At 45.0% G+C, this 23,135-nt stretch overlaps 1 protein-coding gene across 3 annotated transcripts in view; it reads left to right on the forward strand.

The window, feature by feature from the left end:
* LOC147692453 (N-acetyllactosaminide beta-1,3-N-acetylglucosaminyltransferase 2-like) overlaps positions 1 to 23,135 on the forward strand; it is a 193,438-nt gene that overhangs the window by 49,499 nt on the left and 120,804 nt on the right. The window contains exon 1 of one of the 3 annotated variants that reach the window (XM_086938655.1): positions 15,049 to 15,902. The exons of the other annotated variants lie outside the window; for them this stretch is intronic. The gene's annotated coding sequence lies outside the window, so the exon portion shown is untranslated. Of the gene's footprint in view, positions 1 to 15,048; positions 15,903 to 23,135 lie in introns of those variants that run through there. 3 annotated transcript variants of the gene reach the window in all.

A 23,135-nucleotide genomic window follows, 5' to 3' on the forward strand; every position in this document is an offset into this window, starting at 1 on the left:
GAGCATGCCAATCACTAAAAGCAGGCCAGAACCTCACTGTCCTCTAAACATGGAGCCCAGTGACGAGTTCTGTCAGCATGCCAGACACTAACAGTAGGCTAGAACATCACTGTCCTCTAAACATGGAGCCCAGTGACGAGTTCTGTCAGCATGCCAGACACTAACAGTAGGCTAGAACCTCACCGTCCTCTAAACATGGAGCCCAGTGACGAGTTCTGTCAGCATGCCAATCACTAACAGTAGGCTAGAACCTCACTGTCCTCTAAACATGGAGCCCAGTGACGAGTTCTGTCAGCATGCCAATCACTAACAGCAGGCCAGAACCTCACCGTCCTCTTAACATGGAGCCCCAGTGACGTGTTCTGTCATCAGAACAGAGCATGCCAGACACTAACAGAAGCCTAGAACCCCACTGTCCTTTAAATATAGAGCCCCAGTGACGAGTTCTATCATCAAAACAGAGCATGCCAATCACTAAAAGCAGGCCAGAACCTCACTGTCCTCTAAACATGGAGCCCAGTGACGAGTTCTGTCAGCATGCCAGACACTAACAGTAGGCTAGAACCTCACTGTCCTCTAAACATGGAGCCCCACTGACGTGTTCTGTCATCAATACAGAGCATGCCAATCAGTAACAGCAGACCAGAACCTCACCGTCCTCTAAACATGGAGCCCAGTGACGAGTTCTGTCAGCATGCCAATCACTAACAGCAGGCCAGAACCTCACCGTCCTCTAAACATGGAGCCCAGTGACGAGTTCTGTCAGCATGCCAATCACTAACAGCAGGCCAGAACCTCACCGTCCTCTTAACATGGAGCCCCAGTGACGTGTTCTGTCATCAGAACAGAGCATGCCAGACACTAACAGAAGCCTAGAACCCCACTGTCCTTTAAATATAGAGCCCCAGTGACGAGTTCTATCATCAAAACAGAGCATGCCAATCACTAAAAGCAGGCCAGAACCTCACTGTCCTCTAAACATGGAGCCCAGTGACGAGTTCTGTCAGCATGCCAGACACTAACAGTAGGCTAGAACCTCACTGTCCTCTAAACATGGAGCCCAGTGATGAGTTCTGTCAGCATGCCAATCACTAACAGCAGGCCAGAACCTCACCGTCCTCTTAACATGGAGCCCCAGTGACGTGTTCTGTCATCAGAACAGAGCATGCCAGACACTAACAGAAGCCTAGAACCCCACTGTCCTTTAAATATAGAGACCCAGTGACGAGTTCTATCATAAAAACAGAGCATGCCAATCACTAAAAGCAGGCCAGAACCTCACTGTCCTCTAAACATGGAGCCCAGTGATGAGTTCTGTCAGCATGCCAGACACTAACAGTAGGCTAGAACATCACTGTCCTCTAAACATGGAGCCCAGTGACGAGTTCTGTCAGCATGCCAGACACTAACAGTAGGCTAGAACCTCACCGTCCTCTAAACATGGAGCCCAGTGACGAGTTCTGTCAGCATGCCAATCACTAACAGTAGGCTAGAACCTCACTGTCCTCTAAACATGGAGCCCAGTGACGAGTTCTGTCAGCATGCCAATCACTAACAGCAGGCCAGAACCTCACCGTCCTCTTAACATGGAGCCCCAGTGACGTGTTCTGTCATCAGAACAGAGCATGCCAGACACTAACAGAAGCCTAGAACCCCACTGTCCTTTAAATATAGAGCCCCAGTGACGAGTTCTATCATCAAAACAGAGCATGCCAATCACTAAAAGCAGGCCAGAACCTCACTGTCCTCTAAACATGGAGCCCAGTGACGAGTTCTGTCAGCATGCGAGACACTAACAGCAGGCTAGAACCTCACTGTCCTCTAAACATGGAGCCCAGTGACGAGTTCTGTCAGCATGCCAGACACTAACAGTAGGCTAGAACCTCACTGTCCTCTAAACATGGAGCCCAGTGACGAGTTCTGTCAGCATGCCAATCAGTAACAGCAGACCAGAACCTCACCGTCCTCTAAACATGGAGCCCAGTGACGAGTTCTGTCAGCATGCCAATCACTAACAGCAGGCCAGAACTTCACCGTCCTCTTAACATGGAGCCCCAGTGACGTGTTCTGTCATCAGAACAGAGCATGCCAGACACTAACAGAAGCCTAGAACCCCACTGTTCTTTAAATATAGAGCCCCAGTGACGAGTTCTATCATCAAAACAGAGCATGCCAATCACTAAAAGCAGGCCAGAACCTCACTGTCCTCTAAACATGGAGCCCAGTGACGAGTTCTGTCAGCATGCCAGACACTAACAGTAGGCTAGAACCTCACTGTCCTCTAAACATGGAGCCCCACTGACGTGTTCTGTCATCAATACAGAGCATGCCAATCACTAACAGCAGACCAGAACCTCACTGTCCTTTAGCCTCAGGGACGTTTTCTATCATCAATACAGAGCATGCCAATCACTAACAGCAGACCAGAACTCCACTGTCATCTAAATATAGAGCCTGTTAGACCTGGCACCTTGGCGTGAATCTCCCTTCCACTTTTTGCTGATGTGTCTCAGATGTTTTGCTGGTGTTAGCTGCTCAGAGCACTGTGCCACTGCCAATCAGTGCCACAGTGCAAGTGCTCCCTATGAAAAGTGTATACATTGATTGGATTCCAAGATTGGCTTATTTGGTTTACTGTCAGTCCCCAGTAAAGTGCACCAGGAGTGCCAGGGCTTGTGAATACAAATGCTGTTGGAGGGCTTGCAGCACTGGTTGTGCCACCCACAGAAGCGGTCTAGTAAAATGTGTCTAAGATCTACCATTGCAGAACATGCGTGCAGTCTGGTACTGTCATGCTGACTGCGCAAGTACCCCTACTTGCCAGTCCCTAAACCTTCCCTTTACTTCATGTGAGTCACCCCTACGGTAGGCCCAAGGGCAGGGTGCATTGTAAGCATAATGTAGGATAAGCCCTGATGTGTGTGGCATGTCCTAATAGTGAATTACAGCCAATTTCGTTTTTCACTATTGTAAGGCTAGCTGTTCTCATAGGCCAGAATGGGCTGCTGGAATTATTACACTGTATAATCCCAGCAGGCTCAGGGAACATGGTAGAAAGTCAAGTTTAGTATGCCTGAACTCAGAATAATAAAATACTTCTTTTTAGTAAAGTTTATTTTAATATCCTGTGTTTGCAAATGCTACTTTTAGAAAATTAGCATTTACTTGCCTGACCATTTTAGCCCGCCTCTGCTAGGATGTGTATCTGCTGTCTGGTTTCTGTGAGTGACAGGGCTGGGGATTTCCAGGGGACAGTCTGGCCTGCCAGGTGGTGAATAGAGGGATTACCCCCAGGAAAGGTTGGAGGATTGCCCCTTGACTCTGAATAGGGCTGTGCTCTAAGCATGGGCGAATTTTGCGAATCTCGCGTTCGCGAATTTTGCGGATTTGCGAACTCGCAAATCCGCAAAATCCGCGAATTCTCGCGGATTTGCGGATTTTTTTTTTTTTTGTGTTTGCGCGGGTTTCTGCGAGTTCGCGAGGGTTTTGTACAATGTCGCAAATTGCGAACTTACCTGTCGGGTCGCAAGTTTCGCGAACTTGTTGTTTCTACGTGTCCAGCCTGTTTGGGACACTCTTCTTCATCACTGCCACTCTCTGTCACCACTGCCACTCTCTGACTACTCATGCCACCCTCTGGCCCACCCATGCCACCCTCTGTTTCATCACAGCACCCTCTGGTTGTCCAGTCAGTGTACATTATTGTGGCAACAAGCACACCTTCCCTGCCTCAAGTGACCTGAATTAATTTGGGGCTGATTAATGTGTCACAGAATATTTTTTTTGCTGGCACCTGCTTCCTTAGTGCTTCCTGATTAGTGATCTTTTGAACTTGCTAAGTGCTTTCATTGTTGCAAAATTAGTTACAACACCTGCCCTGCCCCAACTGACAATAATGAATTAGGGGCTGATTAATGGATTTGAACCTCCAGCCTGGCTCCTGCTTGTCTCCCTTAGCTGTAATTCAGGACCTTTGTGGCATATGTGTAACTATTCTGAGGTTCAGAGCAGGGTCACATAATAGTTGCAACTGGCAACTGAACTCTGGAGGGGCCCCTCAGGAAGCACTACAGGAAATGGCTACTAATGATGAGCCTGAACTTTTGAACCTGGTAAGTAGTTTCAGCTTTGCTAAAATCGTATTTCTGCAATTTTGCACTTATTCGCGGGGCGCGAAGTTGTACTGGGAAGCCGCGAACTCACGCGAACAGTGCGAGCAAAATCCGCTGCTCGCGGATTTGCGGATTTTGCGGGAGATTCGCGAATCTCGCGGATTGCGAATTTACCGAAAATCCGCAAAATCCGCGAGCGAAACGGATTTTCCGCCCATGCTTACTGTGCTCTGCCACCTTAATGCTGGCTCCACCTCCTGCGGAGCGTCTGATGTCTCTGCCCTGCACCCTGAAAGAAGAAGCAGAGTCATCAAAACAAAGTGCTCCAAAACTGGGCTGAACCAGGCTCAGGCCCCCTGGCCTGCAAAGACAAAAGAAACTGTATAAAAGAAGGAGCCCTGCTCCTAAACCGCAGATCCTGTCTTCGCCAAGGAGAAACTCTGCCCGACAAAGACTAAAGAAAGGCTTTTTATTTCAACTTGTGCAGAACTCTGAAATCTATCTCTAAGGGCTTGGACCTGAGCTTGCCCCCTGACCTGAGCCCCGGGACCATTGGGCTCATCCTGCCTTTGCCTGTCTGCTGCTGAGTTGTTGTGTTTTCCTCCCTCGCCGGAACGGTGATTTCTTGGGGCCCTAGCCCCCTCCTAGGGCCATGACACCTCGGATCCTGGCCGCCCCTGCCCACTGAGAGACCCGCTCGAGTTCGAGATGCTCTCTCCACGCTGTGCCGGGCCACCCCCTCCCCTGTCACCTCGCCTGCAACTAGAGCGCGCTTTGAGTACCTCACCTGTCCCGCCGAAATTGGATCGGAGCGCATTCCAAAGGCCCGGACGGTCCGTCATATAAAACGTACCCAGCCGCCCCGCTCTGCCCTTCTGCATCCTAAAGGGCCGCGCCGCACCCTGACGAGCCTCTCGTACGCTCCGTACTAAGAGGCCCCGGGCTCCGTCCACCACAGGAGTACGCCTCAAACCTGAATGGTTCGCAGCGTCTAGGCACTAAACAAAGGTACTCTACCATTCGAACTCAAGCAGGAGTTCGCATCGGACTCGGGGTCCGCAACGTTTGTTTTCCCCGCATTTTTACAGTACAAATTGCTGAGAACGAGTCGCACTGCAGCGTTGCGACTCGTACCACCTGCTAAAACGTAACCACCTCCTTGTGTGCATTGTGCTGTGCGTCACGCCCCAGACGTGAGAGTCCGCAAGACGCGTAGCCTTTTGAGAGCCCTTGTTCGTTCATGGAGTACGAGTTGCACAGGAGTGCTACGACTCCTACCCCTGGGTAAAACCGGCCGCGCCGTACGCACCGTACCGCGAGGCGCGTGAGCATCGGGAGGGTCTGTCCTTTTTCAACCGCACAAAGCACACAAGGCGTATAGCAGCGCTAGGAAGCGCACCACAGTGAAAAACATTGCCCAGCAGAACTGAGCCTTGCCTTAAAGATTGTGGAACCTTTTTGTTAAAGCTACTTGAATTGTTTTAAAAGCTAATTGAATTTACAAGTGAAACCCTCCTGAAGAACTTTAAAGAACCCTTTTGATACCCAAGTACTGTAGCCCCATTTAATGTTTTATTGGTCTTGTATTAAGCCTGCAATTATCTACTGCCATATTTTTATAAAGAAGACATATTTTTACATAACTACGCCTGGTGTCCATTTGTGGTGGGTCTGTATATTGTTGTATGTGGTCATAAATGCTTAACTAAATGACGCCCGAAGATTAGCCTTATCTGCTTGCTCCACACTACCTAGAGGGTGAGCAGGGGTTATTCTAGAGAGTGATCCCCTTATCCTGACTAGAGGAGAGGGTCCCTGCTTGTCACAAGTTCTTACTTGTGCCAACCAGAGACCCCCAAATCTAACAGAGCCCCAAAGGCACGCAGATGTGTGTTCAAAACAGAGCAATGCCAGACAATAATTGCAGACCAGAACCCCACTGTCATGTAAACATGGAGCCCCATTGACATGTCTGTGAATGTATTTTTAATTATATCTGGTTAGGCGATTTTAATTACCCGATTTGTCCATTTTCTTTTTCCAGGGCATGTGGGGTACAAAACAATAGCGATGAGTATAAACCACACTTCCCTCACAATACCTACGGGGAGGCAATTAATAGTATTATGACAACTTACGATTTAGAATTGGTGCAGCCTGTAAAAGACGCTAATGGCCTAATTATCCCTACTTATATAGGGAGTAATACTAATTCCTATATCGATCATATCATGGTCTCTTCCAGCATTGTACCACACTGTTTGACAACGGTAATAGAGGTTCCCACTTTAAGTGATCATAACTGTATTGTAACGAGAATAGAAACTTGGAAGTGTAGAAATCAGCGGGTGTCAAGAACCCTAGCTAATATTGAGCCTCATAGGGAAAATGGGACTAGGCTAAGGTGGAAAGGGGAAAAATCCGCAATAGTAATTCCTATAATTATATCTAAATCCTTGGTAGATATAAATGCCATTTTGACATTAGGAATTGTGTCTGTCTCTACTGTAAATCATTTTGTTAATATTAATAAAATTATTGATACCATATTTACAGGAAACAGGCCAGGCAGGACCACCCATGGTAAGGGTTGGTTTGATCATGTCTGCACAACCCTTCTTTCCCAATTGAAACAGGCTTTAGCCCTTAGACCTAGGGATAAGAATCATGTTACACTCCTGAGACATGATTATAAAATGGCACTTTCAAAAAGGAAGAGGGAACTGCAGCAAGAAGCGTGGGACGGTTTAACACGGGCGGCAGAAACCTCCGATAGCTGCCTGTTTTGGTCCACAGTTAACTCCACCTTTCTTAAAGATGATAAAATTCCACAACTTTCATCCAATGTCAGTAGTGATGCCTGGGTCTCCCATTTCTCAGCCATATTTCAAGCTAGTGGTCCGAATAATGTAGAGCAAAGGTATTGGCCTATAGCCCCATTAAACATCACCTTAGGAGAGGTTGGGTGCAGTATAAAGGCCAGTAAGGGGGGAAAGGCACAGGGGCCTGATGTAGTCCCCATCGATGTCTACAAGGCCCTTCCGCTGCTGTGGGGCCCTATACTAACCTTAGTCCTCAATGCAGGAGTAACAGCCTTGATTCCACCTACTTGGGGAGACTCGATTATTGTCCCAATTTATAAAAAGAGGGACAAGACAGCAGCATGTAATTATCGACCAATTCGTCTGCTCGATTCATCGGTGAAAATCATGAGTAGAGTGCTGCTGTCCAGGTTGGAAGACTGGGCCGATGAGAAGGGGATCCATGTGAACTCCCAATATGGCTTTAGAAAGGGCCGTGGGACACTAGATCAATGCCTGAATTTAGATCTATTAATTGGCAAGTATACCAAGGCTAAGCCTGGTAATTTATATCTCTTCTTTGCCGACTTAAGCAGTGCATTTGATCTGGTCGACCACTCCCTTCTATGGCCAGTTCTGTTAGAGCTTGGAGCACCAGAGGAAATGATCTTTTTCTTAGCCAGATTATATAATAAGATGCAGGCCTGTGTGTGCTATGGGGCAAGTGGGGAGTGTACCCCAAAATTTAACGTAAAGCGCAGAATAAGACAGGGCTGTGTCCTCGCCCCGTTGTTGTTTTCTCTATAGAGATTCCACAGTTAAGGCCGATGCTCCCCAGGTTGATGGGTCAAGTGTGCCAGTCCTGCTTTATGCAGATGACGCTGTGCTCCTATCACGGACCCCCATAGGTTTGCAGCGCCTGATGGATCGGTTTTCTGATTTTATAGGGGAGAGGAGGCTGCTGATCAATAAGAGTAAAACCCATACTATGATCTGTGGGGCTAGAACCAATAAAAACCATGCCTTTTTTATAGAAGGGGTGAAAGTCCAGCAGGTGGAAAAATTCTGTTACTTGGGTGTTATTTTTTCGCATGATGGTAGCTGGTCTCAGGATTTAGTAGTGTTAGGTCTAAGATGGTAAAAAGCGCCTATGGTTGGTACTCCCCTGAGGCGGAAAGCCGGGGGATTAGGACTTAGGACTAAAGTCTTTGTTTGAACTGTTTTTACGAGCCCTGCAGACAAATTTTAACTAATTGCGCGTCGCTGCTAATTTTTACATTATTTCTTCACCGTTTTGATTCTTTACCTCCTGGGGACACATACCGGCTTCCAAACACTTCTTGACCCCCTGCACAGCCGAATAAGCGCTGTTGCGGTAGGGGGCACAGGGAACCGCCATCTTGGGGGTAGGACAGGTCGGCGGTCTAGCTCTCGCTGCCTCCCGCCCGCCCAGAAATTTAAAAACGCGCTGGTAAGTGCCGCGCAGTGTTGGTACTCCCCTGAGGTGGAAAGCCGGGGGATTAGGATTTAGGACTAAAGTCTTTGTTTGAACTGTTTTTACGAGCCCTGCAGACAAATTTTAACTAATTGCGCGTCGCTGCTAATTTTTACATTATTTCTTCACCGTTTTGATTCTTTACCTCCTGGGGACACATACCTGCTTCCAAACACTTCTTGACCCCCGCACAGCCGAATAAGCGCTGTTGCGGTAGGGGGCACAGGGAACCGCCATCTTGGGCGTAGGACAGGTCGGCGGTCTAGCTATCGCTGCCTCCTGCCCTCCTCTCGCTCCTTCAAATGGCGGCATGGGTTCGTCCGCGCAGCAGGCGCGCCGGCAGCGCCCCATCTGCGCCCGTCCGCGCCGGACCCGCGCCTAGCGCCATGACCCCAGGTCCACAATTTTCTGAAACCCTGTCTAGACGGGTCTTCAGTCGAGATCAGCTGTTGAAGTTCAATCCGGGTAATGGCAAAGTGGGCTGTACCACTCTCAGGCCAGACTTTGATGGACAGTCAAGCCCGCGTCGGTGTTCATCCTGTTTGCAACAACTCCCTGTGTTTATCTGGGACCGAGTCCGGTCATCCCATAGGGTCTTCTCTTTTAAAGAGGTGCGTGGGGAGCACAATACGAGTTGCCTCCTGATTAACGCAAGATCTCTAGTAAAGCATAGTGTAGAGTGCGCGGAGCTCATTCAGGACAGAAACATAAAAATTGCCTTCATCACAGAGACTTGGACTGATGCAGCTTCCGGGCCAGACTTAGCAAAAGCAACCCCACCTAACTATTTGAACTTTGTTCTGGATAGGCCAAGGAAGAGGGGAGGGGGCCTGGCCATTATCTATCAGGCCTCTATCCAAGGGTCCTTTCAGCCAATGGTTTGTAAAACATGCGAAGCCATGGGATTTAAGCTCCAGCTAACTAACCATCAGTCCCTTAAAGGCTGCCTTCCTCGAAGAGATGAGTAATATCTTTGAGGAAGCCATGTGTGCAAATTCCTTTATCGCCCTGGGTGATTTTAATTTTTACCTAGAGGACAGCACTGACCCTGACATGCTCACATTATCTGAGGCAATGCACGGGGCAGGACTTACTCAGTTGGTCAAAGGAGCGACACACTTGGCGGGACACACGCTAGATGGAATCTTTACGAATAATCCTGATCTAAAATGTGTAAAGACCGAGCCCATGGCCTGGACAGACCATGCTGCGGTGTTGTTTAACATATTCAGCCCTCCGCATGGTGGGAATACCACAATGATTTGTAGGCCCTGGATAAAACTGGATGGCACTGCTCTTGAGGAGCTCCTAGTGTCTTCTAAGACAGTGCTGCGAATTGATGTGAACAAAGCGGCTGCCAGGTACACGGAGTGGATCGATCAGGCCTGTTGTACCCTGGCCCCGCCGAAAGTATGCTGCTCAACGAGATCGGCCCGTCAGCCCCTTGGATTACAGATGAGCTTAGAGATGGTAAAATTGTCTGTAAGAAGCTGGAGCGCATCTGGCGCTCCAACTACAATGATACAGACAAGGCTAGATTGAAAGCTTCACTAAGGGTGTACAAGGATGTTATAAGGCAGGCTAAGACTGTTTATTTCACAGATCGGATTGAGAGGGCAAAGAATTCATCTAGGGAACTCTTTGAGACCGTTGCTGGCTTGGCCACTCCCAAGCCAGTGATCGTTCCTCCAAGCCTAGAACTTTGTGAGTCTCTAGCTGAGTTCTTTCTTAACAAAGTGCAAGCCATCTTCACCACTCTTGAGCCACAGGTCGCCTTGAGTTTATTAGATGGCTCACACAGGACTCCAGCGACTATCCCTCAGGAAGAGAAATTTCTGGCGTTTGAGCCAGTACATACTACAGACATTCTTAGACTGCTGCAAGCAACCAATTCAGGTTCCCCTCTTGACCCCTGCCCAGTGTTAGTAGCAAAGCTGGCAGCCCTCCCAATCGCAGATACCCTAGCTGTGCTGTTTAACCAGATGTTTGATGTGGGTGACTTTCCCACATGCTGGAAACGGGCCTCCATTTTTCCTTTGCTCAAGAAGCCCACACTGGATATCACTGATCCAAACAGCTATAGGCCCATTGCCAGGCTGCCGCTCCCTGCGAAATTAATCGAGAAGGCCATGAACTTCCAGCTATCTGCCTTCCTGCGCTCGAAACAGGGCTTGGACTCTGCCCAACACAGGTTCAGGGAAGGCCACAATACTGAGACCGCCCTGATTAAATCTACGGAGGAGGTCGGGAAGGCTCTGGATGCAGGAGGCCAAGCTGTGCTGGTCCTTCTCGATTTATCCGCGGCCTTCGATACGGTCCACCACAATGTGTTGGTGGACAGTTTAGAGGACTGCGGGATTCAGGGGAAGGCACTGAGGATCCTGAAAGCTTTTCTGAGGAACAGGGTTCAGGTGGTGGCAATGGGAGATTTCGAATCTTAACCTTTCGAACTTCCAGGGGGGTCTCTCAGGGATCCTCCCTAAGCCCCACACTATTTAACCTTTATGTCTCCTCTCTTGCCCCGGTGATCCGATCCTACGGGCTCGAGTTAACATCCTATGCCGATGATACCCAGATCGTGGTATCATTGCTTCCGGGAAAAAATCTAGGCGTTGCTGCCAGGTTTCAGGGTTGCATGAAGGCAGTCAGGATCTGGATGGAAAAAAGCTGCTTAAAGTTGAACTCCTCTAAAACGGAGGTGCTACTTTTTGGGAATAACACCAATCTTTGGAGCCCGGAATGGTGGCCGGAAGACATGGAACCCCCTCCTTCCCCTGCTACAAAGGTGAAGAATTTAGGAGTGATTATTGACGACAAACTCTCCTATAAACCTCAAGTAATGGCGCTCTCATCATCCGTCCATTGGACCTTGAAAATTATCAGGAAAATCCTTCCTTTTCTACCAGCAGGGAGTAGAAAGACGGTGGGGTCAGCCCTTGTGCTCTCCTGCCTCGCTTACTGTAACAGTCTATTACTTGAAGCTCAACAGGGGCTGCTTAACAAGCTGCAGGTATTACAAAATGCGGCGCCCGTCTTATTGTCGGCCTGCCGAAATTCGCTTCTGTTTCCAGGGAGTTGGATAAGCTGCATTGGCTCCCGGTGCGGAAACGGATCAGGTTCAAGTCCCTATGCATTGTTTACAAGGCGCTCCACGGAATAGGTCCAAAGTTCCTCCAGCAGCTCTTCCAATGGTACACGCCGGAAAGACAACTAAGGTCGGCTAAATTGGGGCTGATCAAGACTGTCCGTATTAGGAAGGCGCTCTGTGGGGGCCGAAACTTCGTGAGAGGGGCAGCGATGGCCTGGAATGCCCTTCCTTTAGCCCTAAAGCAAAGTGCCAACCTTTTGGCATTTCAAAAAAAAACTGAAAACTTGGCTATTCTCGATTTAGATCAGAGATTAGAAACCCAGGGAGTTATCACTTTAGCGCCAGGACACCGGCTGGTATTAGTGCGCTCTATAAATGGTATAAATAAATAAATAAATAAATGGCATATTTAAATTCGCCTCTAAGATCGGTGATAGGCGAATCAGGGACATGATGCAGATTTATAAGGCAAGGAGTGTCTCTATTGCATTATACGGGGCAGGACTGTGGGGCTACACCAATGTAGGTTCTTTGCAAATGGAAGAAAATATCTTCCTTAAAAAACTTCTTTGTTTACCTACTTCAGCCCCAACCGACTTGATCCACAGGGAAGTTTGGGTTGCTTATTTGGGCGATCTTATTTTATTAAGGCCCCTGATGCTTTGGTGAGCTATTTGGGGTAAGGAAGAGACAGTTTTTAATCAACTTGCCATCAAGGGCTGTCTAGACATGGATAATTGGACCAAGATACCTTGGATTAAGTATGTTGTAGACAGTTTTCAGATTATTTATGGGCTCAACATATTGACAGACCCATGTTCTGCTGGAAATATCCCTAAACAGGATATGAAAAATATTTTTATGTTGTATAGAGCCCAAATACGTCTAGCAGCTAATGGTTGCCTTACCACAGTCCATCTTTATAACAAATACATTGAAAGTGAAGGCTTCCAACAGTACTTGAGCCTGGTAACTAGACCAGCCCATAGATTTGTCTTAACTAGACCTAGATTTGGAACGGCCCACGTCCTGGTAGCCTTCCCCCACCCAAAGAGGCATCCCGTTGGCCCTTGCCCATGTGATGGGCACTCAAAACAAAGCACCCTGCACTTTATGCTAATTTGCACGCTATTTTTGAATCTTAGGGTTGTTTACTTAAAACCATTGTTTGTAAAGTATGGTATTTTTAATGAAGTTGATTTATAATATGAACTCTGCAGACAAATGTTTTTATATTGCTACCTTTATATGTAAATCTATTCAGTCTAGAAAAAGTATGATATTTTAAAACATTCGTCTTTTTTAATCTGTACTTGTTATATTGTAATATATTTTGCTTGTGTGCTTTTATGGTCATTGTGTTTTTTGTACCGAATAAAGCTTCATGAAATGAATGAAATGACATCTCTGTGAGAATGCCATGGATGGTAAGGATATGTTGCTGGCGACCCTGTCATTTTGAGCAATGATCGTTGCTGGTGACACACAAAATGTCAGTTTAAACTGGAGACATTGTGTGTGGTTTTTCCTGACGTGCTTGAACTTGTTTTTCTTTAAAGCTCTCATCTCCACTTTGTCACGAACTTAAAGCGTTCGGTTGATCAGCAGCTCAAAGGGAATTATTTTGGGGTCACTTAGGCTACATTGTTAGACCACGTCAGGGCTTAGAGAGTAGAACTGGATATACCTGACTGTGAAACACTTGCATATTCCAATTGTAACCTGTTATTAGTGTATCCATTTACAACAGATTTGTCTCCACGTATCCCATTAGGAGTCCAAAACGTTGAGTGGGCTATATGTGTTTTTTCAGTTTAGTAGACAATTCTTCAGTCATGTTTAGTTTTTTAGTCAAGTGCAACAAATTACAAATGATGGAAGGCTTGAAATCCAACAGCGATTGCTAAAGGCTGCATTACAATCCATCTTTTTTCACCTACTATACCACTCAGACAGGAAGCAACTATATGTAAAGCATTCTTGTACCTGTTGCAGTAAACTGTGCACCCTGAACTGCCATGCCAGGTGCCCTACAGATGGGAACTCGAGCAACCCCAGAACGTTAGCGTCTGTTCCGTTAAAACCACGGCGAATGATGGGACTTTTAGGTTCATACTTATGGTCACTAAAGAAAAGCTACTGATGCAATAATGAGTTTTTTTGACAAGGATATCTTGACTATGGAGTCACAAATAACATGGGGCCGCGAAGCAGCCCACTGCATACACGGTCCCAGGATCCCTGTTTCTGGTCCAAGGAAGACCTGGTTTGGCAGTTCGGGCTGGGTTGTTCCAGTGAGGAACAGGGTCAAGACTGATTTGCATATGGATGGGTCTGAACTGGGGTGATGAAGTTTGCTAAAGAATGATGATGGATTCCACCTAGATCTCTGACTGGGGGTGAGTGTCTGAAAAGTTTCAGCGCTTCATCCATCATCTCCTTGTATTTACCCTGTTCTCAGTTGTCAATTAATTCGACATTTGTTATCCATCTTGATTTTTACATATGAGAGCATTTCCATTGCTAAGTCTGATCGATCAAACATAACTTCTTCAGTTTTAGCCAGTCCATGGTGATTTCAGAGCAGCATTTTTGCAGCATATCCAATATGAGTCCTCTGTCCATCTTTAATTGCATCCTTGGAATGTCCACAGGTAATTTCTTTTTGTCAGATTTGCTTGCTGGAGTAGTTTCCAATAGTGCATGGATGGTCACCGAAGCACCTGGCATCCAGACTCAGGGAAGCACGGTGCCCGCACGTTGTTTAAGAATCAAAACAATATTAACATGTTCAATTGTTAAAACTCTTGAAAACGACAGAGTTGCTAAAGAAAGCATAGACATCAGGGCCGGACTGGGAACCAAAACCTGCCCCGGCAAAGTGTTTGGCCGCTTGGTGCTGCAATACATTGTGCATTCTGACTTCAGTAAGGGCAGAGAAAATTACATACTTATTCAGTACAAATTATATGTAACGTAACGCAGTACATGTCTGCAGGGGTTTGTCAGCGGGACCTCCTCCGCCAAGACGGAGGAGCGCTGCGCCACTGCATTTCGAGCAGTGGAAAAAGGAAAAAATAAAATGATAATAACACTGTTAATTATTTTATTTTTCCATTGTCAGGCAGGTTTACGGGGCGGGGCTTGGCTGTTGTCACAGCCAGCAGGGGAGAAATGGTTGGGTCACTTAAGTGTGCATGACTGTTTGTCCGGCCGTCTTGGGCCGGCCACACACTCATGCGCGCTTTGCATGTTCCAAACAGCCTATTGAGGAACATGCACAGGTCCATAGTCCCTGTCTGAGCGCTGAATGACAGTGCTCGAACCAATCACAGCGCTGCATTAGGCGAGCCTGTGGGCATTCCTGCTTCAAGCAGGAACAGAAGGGGTCCGACGTGAGACAATGTGAGGCGGCTGTCCGGCAGCAAGGTAAGTAACTTTTTTATGTTTCTATCCCCCGCCCCATCCGTGCGACTCGCTGGCAGCCGTTATTGGTGTTTGCCTGTAATTATGAACAGTTGAACGCTTGCTTGCTTAAGGTGATCTGAAAGCCACAAGTTCGCGTTTCACCAAGACTGACTCAGCCTTCCATCTCTGTGGTCAGTAAATTAACAAATGATTCATTGAATGATAACACCCGTTATGTTCAGCACTTAGAAATGGTAGAAATGCGGATTAAAGTGCTGTATAAAACAAAATGTAGCAGTTAATCACATTAACGATGACCACATATATAATATGTACAGTAAAAACAACTATTTTAAGCACTTAATGCTAAGTGCACAGTAAATATTCTTATCATAATTTGAACATGTAACCTTCAGGTTTCACGCAATGTTATGCAAAAGACACATTATCCCAATTAAGATATTGTGTGATGAGTCAAGTATGTGACTGGATCATAGCAAACAGATCTGTTGCAAATGCATTAACAACTTAAACTGGTTTTCCATGATACCTTAGAGGCGATGCCCATAGATCTGAACAGCAGGCACCTAGATTCCATAAACCATTTTACTCTCAGATAATTTTGGTCAGCCATTATAGCTTTTAAGATGGCTCAGTGGTTAAATTCCTAGGAAATGCAACCCAAAAGTCAAAAGTTGGTGTTATTGCGGTAAATCAGCCCTTCTTTCTTACATGGTGAATAAAACAATTACCACTGAGTTGGTTAATAACAACCCCAGTTAACAGTGGAAAAAGGAAAACGCATGTACCTATGTATGTTATAATAACAAGCACTGGCAAACTCAGTCGGTCGAATCTTTGCGATTTACAGACTTCGTCATTTGCCTTTTGCAGTGCTGTACAGCGTTGGGACACTGGGCAGCATCGTCAAAATAAAAGATTAAAAAAGCTCTCTGCGTTCGTGTCATTCCCCTGTCCTGATGCGCACACGCTTGCAGGTAGGTGCCCATGGAATGATGCAAGCCCCATTTGTTTTAGGTTTTTTATTGAACAATTCCAAGTGGCAGATGCCACTTGTTTCGGTAAACGAAAAATAAGTCGATACTTCGGTGCTGAAACGCGTTATGGCCGACAGAACACAAACTGAATAAAGGATTCTGTGCACTTAAAGGTGGTCTGTGCTCCTGTTTTGTGCAATTGCAAAAGGTCGGCTGGCAGAGGAGTTTTTCGAATATATGTATATATATATATATATATATATATATATATATATATATATATATATATATATATATATATATATATATATATATATATATATACGCTCTGAGTTTGTCCCAAACTTGAAAATGCACACCAACTTTCACTGGTAACGGGTGCAAGCAGAGGCAGCATACCGCAAGTCGCAGCGGCATTAGAGTCTTCCTGTCTGCTGAGTTCTTAATGCCTGACGCGTTTCAGTGCTTCCGCACTTCATCAGAGGCGTGGTCATCACATGCCCATCCATTTAAATGTTCAACATCCAATGAGCGGCTCGGTTGAGCCCAGGTGGAATTCTGGGACATGTAGTTTTGGTTGCGGCACGTTGTACTGCTCACGATCCCTTTGTGGAACAAGCACGGAGGGTTTGAATTAAAACGGACTCGCTTCTTGTAAACACATTCTTAATACTGTGTATCCACCACAGGGGGATCAAAACAAAGGAGAGAAACATCATGGATAGGCGGGATGCCAAAAGGAAGGAACTTATCGTCACAATGTTCGATAAGAGTGATACAAATAAGCCCACAGAAAGTAACAAGGAACAAGGAAAAAATGACACGAAGGATAAACTCCGCCTTTGGGAAAAACTAAACAAAAAGGAAATAAACAAATCTTGGGAATTGATTTCCCTACAAAAATATTTGGAAGTGGAACGAGTGCCCCGCGGCTTACGTATATTAATAATGCCCAGCCAACAGGATGTAACAAACGAGCTACTCCAAGAGTGGGGTGAACATACATTAAACTCCTCATTAGGGCTGATAAAAATATTGGTGAAACATATTGAGGTAGCCCTTGAAAAAATAAAGGACGAACTACGAATATTGGAAAAGGAGCTTGACAGCTTAAAACTTAATACCGAAATGACTAAGTTCAAGGAGGATTTGAACAAACAAATTGAAAAACATGAGGAGGAAGTAAGAATTAGAAAGCAAACCAAATTTGAAAGGGATGCCAATGACTATGGGCAAGGGCGCATATTCACATTCGCCCGAAAATATGACCCTTTTAGACCAGCCCAAACCAACATAGCTAGCTCATCATCCAGTATGGCATCCCTGACATCAGCGAACCTAAGTGAGGATGATGCCAACCTGGACCCCCAACAAAAAGTTTTTTTAGGGGACATGCGCCTGGTTCTATCGCAGCGACAATGGGAACACAACCACGGGGCGCAAAGAAATACACGTGGTCGAGCAAGGGGAAGGGGGAGATCATGGCAACCAAGATTCACAAAACCCACACAAGGAGGGGCCACAGGCGAAACGGCTACAAACGAAAAAGTTGGCACGGAAACCAGATTGATGAAACAAAAGAAGGGGAAGTGAATGAGGAACTACAGATAATCAACCTCTCGGGAGAGAAATTACAGAAGCAGAAACCTCTTTACTGAAGAAAGGAATTAACTTCTGCCCAACAGCACGCATGGACATGGCGCAAACACGAATTGACCTATACCTTTACATACGAAAAATCAAACTTGCGAAATTCTTTGCTGAAAGAGAGAACAAGCCCAAAATACCAAGATGCCAGCCTAAGCCAACATCCACCCTATTGGCGAAGGAATCGGAAGCATACTTAACAGTACTAAATCTAAATGCGCAAGAAGGTATGGAAATCAACCTGGAGACAGCCATACCGCAACTGGGAGCAGGAACTAGTGGCCTAAAAGCCAAATCCAAATTCTATCCCCAACTAACACCTGGAAACAAAATAGATATGTTTCAAGAGGCAGTCATCCACGACCTATATAAAATCAACATCAAAGCAAACATGAATGACAATCTATCCAAAAGTGAAAGGCAAGCTCTGATCTCATTAAAAAACGAAGCAAGTTTCGAAATTAAGGTAGCCGACAAGGGCGGAAATATAGTACTATGGGACCGAACACTATACATTGCGGAAGCTATGGACCAATTGAACAATCAGTACTATTATGAGAAACTTGAGAGAAACCCAATTGACAATGTAAAAAGAGAACTGGATGGGAAAATATGCCAATGGGAAAATGCTGCACTTTTGGATTCGGATGAGAAAAAATATTTAACGGTAGATTTCCCAAAAACAGCGACTGTGTATTTTTTACCCAAAATCCACAAAAAGGCCACCAAACCACCGGGAAGACCAATCGTGTCGGCCAACGGCTCTTTGCTGGAACCATTATCAAACTTCATTGACCTTTACCTAAGTCCACAAGTGAAACTTTTGAAATCTTACATAAAAGACACTACTGATTTTTTGTGCAATCTGAGACAAATAGACTGGCAGCCCAATTTCATTATGATCACCATGGATGTGATCTCGCTGTATACAAATATTGACAATGAGATGGGTCTGAATGCATGTAAATATGTCCTCAAAGAACGAAACATTCACTACCTGAACCACAATAACATGCTAACAGAGATGATCAATTATCTACTATGCAACAACATCTTTATGTTTGGCGACACTGTATACAGACAAAAAAATGGGGCAGCCATGGGCTTTTCTTTTAGCCCCAACTATGCCTGCACTGCCATGGAATGGTGGGAGGAGACCACGGCATGGAATGAAAAATTACAAACATTTACGCAGCACATCATAGTCTGGAAAAGATTTGTTGATGATCTGTTTATAGTGTGGGACGGTGGAGAGGAGAAATTCCTGGAGTATTTTCAAATACTGAATACCAGTACACCGGGTATAAAATTTACCCACAACATCAGTCGAGACAAAGCTGTCTTCCTAGACACGGAGGTGTATATAAAAAATAATCACGTGGAAACGACGCTCCATCGAAAAAGCACTGCAACCAACGCAACATTAGAAGCCACAAGCTTCCACCAACAATCCCTCATATCAAGCATCCCTTATGGGGAATTTCTTCGACTAAGAAGAATATGCAGTGAGGAACAGGAATGGCAAGAACAGAGCAAAAGCTCTGCGACACGCTTCCGAAACAGGCAATACAACCAACACATCATAAGACAATGTTGGGAAAGAGCAAATCAAGCCTCTAGATCAGATTGTTTGAAACCAAAAGAAACCCAAATTCCAACGGAGGATGAACCAATCCGGCTCATTACAAATTACAGTAGAGAAACCAACCAGCTAAATCAAATTCTGAAAAGAAACTGGAAGATTTTGCAGCTTGATCCTGTCATAGGTAAAAAAATGGGTAAGCACCCCACAGTAACATACAGAAGGGCCAAAAACCTCCAGGACCAATTAGTTCACAGTCATTTCCAACCGACCACGAAAAAGAAAAACTGGCTTCAAACAAGGGGTTCGTAAAATGCTACAACTGCAAAGTCTGCGAAATTGCAAAGCCAACGCAAGAAATAGCTATGCCAAACAACAAGACCTGGCAAATCAAGGAGTGCATAACATGCAACAGTAAATATACTATATATATGATTGAATGCCCTTGTAAGCTAAGGTACATAGGCAGTACCATCTGCGAATTAAAAAAGCGCATTCTGGAGCATGTCCGCGCTACTGTACATAAAGACAAGGGCAATGCAGTTGCCAAGCACATGGAATCGGACCACAACGGGGACTGGAAACAATTGCGCTTCTGGGGCGTTGAAACCATGAGCCTCTCAATAAGGGGTGGCCACAATGAAAAACTTCTGCGACGCAAAGAGTCAAAGCACATCCTAAGCTTCAGAACTATGACACCCTTTGGGCTTAACCAATCAGAAGAACTGTACATACACCTATGATAATGAAGCAAATCACTTCCTGAGACATTCCCGCCTTCCATACTTAATTTTAACATTATTGTTCCCTTTTGTTTTACACTTCCCCACGTTTTTTTCACTTTGTACAATGCTCACAAAATGAATGTATCCGTCTGATAACCCAAGTGTCAGCAGACCTTCAAACGCCCACTGGAGGGCCTTATTGTTTAAATAGTAAATATCTGTAAATAATTGTTTATTTACCTTGTTTTGCCCACCGGAGGGCAGTACTTCTATTACCTTAAAACGAAAATTGGGTTTGGATAATCAACAACACATTATGTAAAATCGCCCCCTTATGTTTTTCTTGTATAGTGAAATTGGTAATTGTAAAGCAATGCATTGCAAAAACTACCAGTCCCAGAATGCTAATCACACGTGTAACGAACCATGTGACACAAGGGGCGTAACCCATATTGTTGTTTTACCTTAAACTTGTGAGCATCAGTCACTTAACTGACCGTGATCAAGACAGCGGACGCTGTCGAAACGCGTTGGTTGTTTTTTGCTTTTGAACCCCCAAATGGATTTATGAAATAAATACAAAATTCTCACGAAAGCAAGCGATTGAAGTCCGTCTTTTCTGCGACTCCATCCCTTCCCCAGGACTGGGAAAAATCTGTTGAAAATATATATATATATATACGCTCTGAGTTTGTCCCAAACTTGAAAATGCACACCAACTTACACTGGTAACGGGTGCAAGCAGAGGCAGCATACCGCAAGTCGCAGCGTCATTAGAGTCTTCCTGTCTGCTGAGTTCTTAACGCCTGACGCGTTTCAGTGCTTCCGCACTTCATCAGAGGCGTGGTCATCACATGCCCATCCATTTAAATGTTCAAATTCCAATGAGCGGCTCGGTTGAGCCCAGGTGGAATTCTGGGACATGTAGTTTTGGTTGCGGCACGTTGTACTGCTCACGATCCCTTTGTGGAAGTTCCCATATGAGGCTCAGTCACATCTGGAGTCCCATGGCCCCCACTTTGGCGGGGTGGTGCATTTTGTGCGGCTGGACTACCGCAAAATATATACGCTCCGAGTTTGTCCCAAGCTTGAAAATGCACACCAACTTTCACTGGTAACGGGTGCAAGCAGAGGCAGCATACCGCAAGTCGGAGGCGTGGTCATCACATTGGATGTTGAACATTTAAATGGATGGGCATGTAATGAACACGCCTCTGATCAAGTGCGGAAGCACTGAAACGCGTCGGGCGTTAAGAACTCAGCAGACAGGAAGACTCTAATGCCGCTGCGACGGTATGCTGCCTCTGCTTGCACCCGTTACCAGTGAAAGTTGGTGTGCATTTTCAAGTTTGGGACAAACTCGGAGCATATATATATATATATATATATATATATATATATATATATATATATATATATATTATATATATATATATATATATATATATATATATATATATATATATATATATATATATATATATATATATATATATAGTAGAAAGGACGTCTTCTCAGGTAGTAGACCACAGACGAGGCGAGACCCAGAACTGGTGCGGTTAAATTTTATTAATGCTCTTCACGATGCCGCCATTACGCGTTTCAGCCTGAAAAGGCCTTGATCACATGACACGAGTTAAAGGGCGGAGTGCAAATTTATAGTATAAAGTGCAGCGTGCCATGAACATAGAAAATGGACTATGCTTATAATCTATAAACAGTAAAACTAACTTGAGATTTGACTACATTGGGTCATCGTGGTAAGGATGGTCCCAATAACCGGGGCAATGCATAAGTAAGCCAAGCGTCTCATCAATTTAAGAATACAATTTTTAAAAAAACATATCAAAAATATACATATCTTTGTACATGTTAAAATTAATAAATATTCAAATCCTTGCTGAAGACACTACCCCTAAAAAAAACCCAAAGGATTTCTGCCTGAATGAAAAGTTAGGGCGCAGTTATTGCCTCCAATTCGCACCAGCATAAATTGAACAGAAATATGTATATATATATATATTATATATATTTACACCCTTCTTCTGTGTTTCAAGTGGCAGATATGGGGGCGCTGCAGACAGCCCATGAATTGGCATTAGAGGAGAGTTTTTCTAATATTGGCACTCAAACTAAATGCGACAGAATGGGGATGAGCATCAACGCACCAAGTGAAACCCCATTCAAACCCAAATCCACGTTCATGCCACTGATGCCTAAGGATGCTATTGACACTTTTAATGACATGATCACAGAGGACCTCAAGGCTTTGCAAATCAATACTTCCAGAAAAAATAAAAGACTTAAGTATTTAGAAAAACAATACTTCAACCTAATGAAAAAACTAAGGAGCAATTCAAATCTGATTATCAATAAGGCCGACAAAGGAGGCAATATCGTCATCTGGCCAAAAGACCTCTACATGGATGAAGCTAATTGCCATCTTTCAGACACTACTTGTTACCGAAAGGGTAATTTTTGTGAAATACGTAACCTCAAAGACAGGATCCACAAAGAATTACATCAATGGAAGAGGGAAGGTCTTTTAACCAAGCAAGAATTGGGGTATTTGAAAATTGACCATCCCCTGACCCCCACCTTGTACTTAATACCCAAAATCCACAAACAAGTGTCCCCCGTTCCAGGCCGACCTATTATCTCGGCCCAAGGAAGTCTTATGGAGCCAATGTCTAAATACGTCGATTTCTTTTTGCAGAACTTTGTTGTTAGTCTACCTTCCTATATCAAGGATACTGGGCATTTTTTGTCTAAACTAAAAGAGGTGGAATGGAGAGAGGGGTATATTCTGGTGGCCCTTGACATTTGCTCCCTATATACTAGTATTGAACATACAGATGGTCTTAACGCTATTAAGTATTATTTAAATCAACGTAACCTCATGTACAAGAACCATAATGATATGCTCATTTCTATGATTAGGTTGTGTTTAATGAATAATTACTTCTTATTTAATAAGGAGATCTACCAGCAGTTAAGAGGAGTTGCTATGGGGGCATGCTTCTCTCCCACCTATGCGTGCCTCCATGTGGGGTGGTGGGAGGAGCATGTCCTCAGGCACATCCCGGATTTCGTCAATAATATCGTCCACTATTGGAGATTTATTGATGACATCTGTATGGTTTGGAAGGGGGATGAGAATTCTGCCACAGACTTTGTTAAGACTATAAACAACAATAGCCTTAACCTTTCGTTCACTAGTCAGATCAGTAAAACCAATATCCAATTCTTGGACGTTGATATTTATGTCCAAAATAATAC

The sequence above is a fragment of the Lissotriton vulgaris genome, chromosome 9 (genome assembly GCF_964263255.1).
Source record: "Lissotriton vulgaris chromosome 9, aLisVul1.2, whole genome shotgun sequence".
Taxonomy (NCBI): Eukaryota; Metazoa; Chordata; class Amphibia; order Caudata; family Salamandridae; genus Lissotriton; species Lissotriton vulgaris.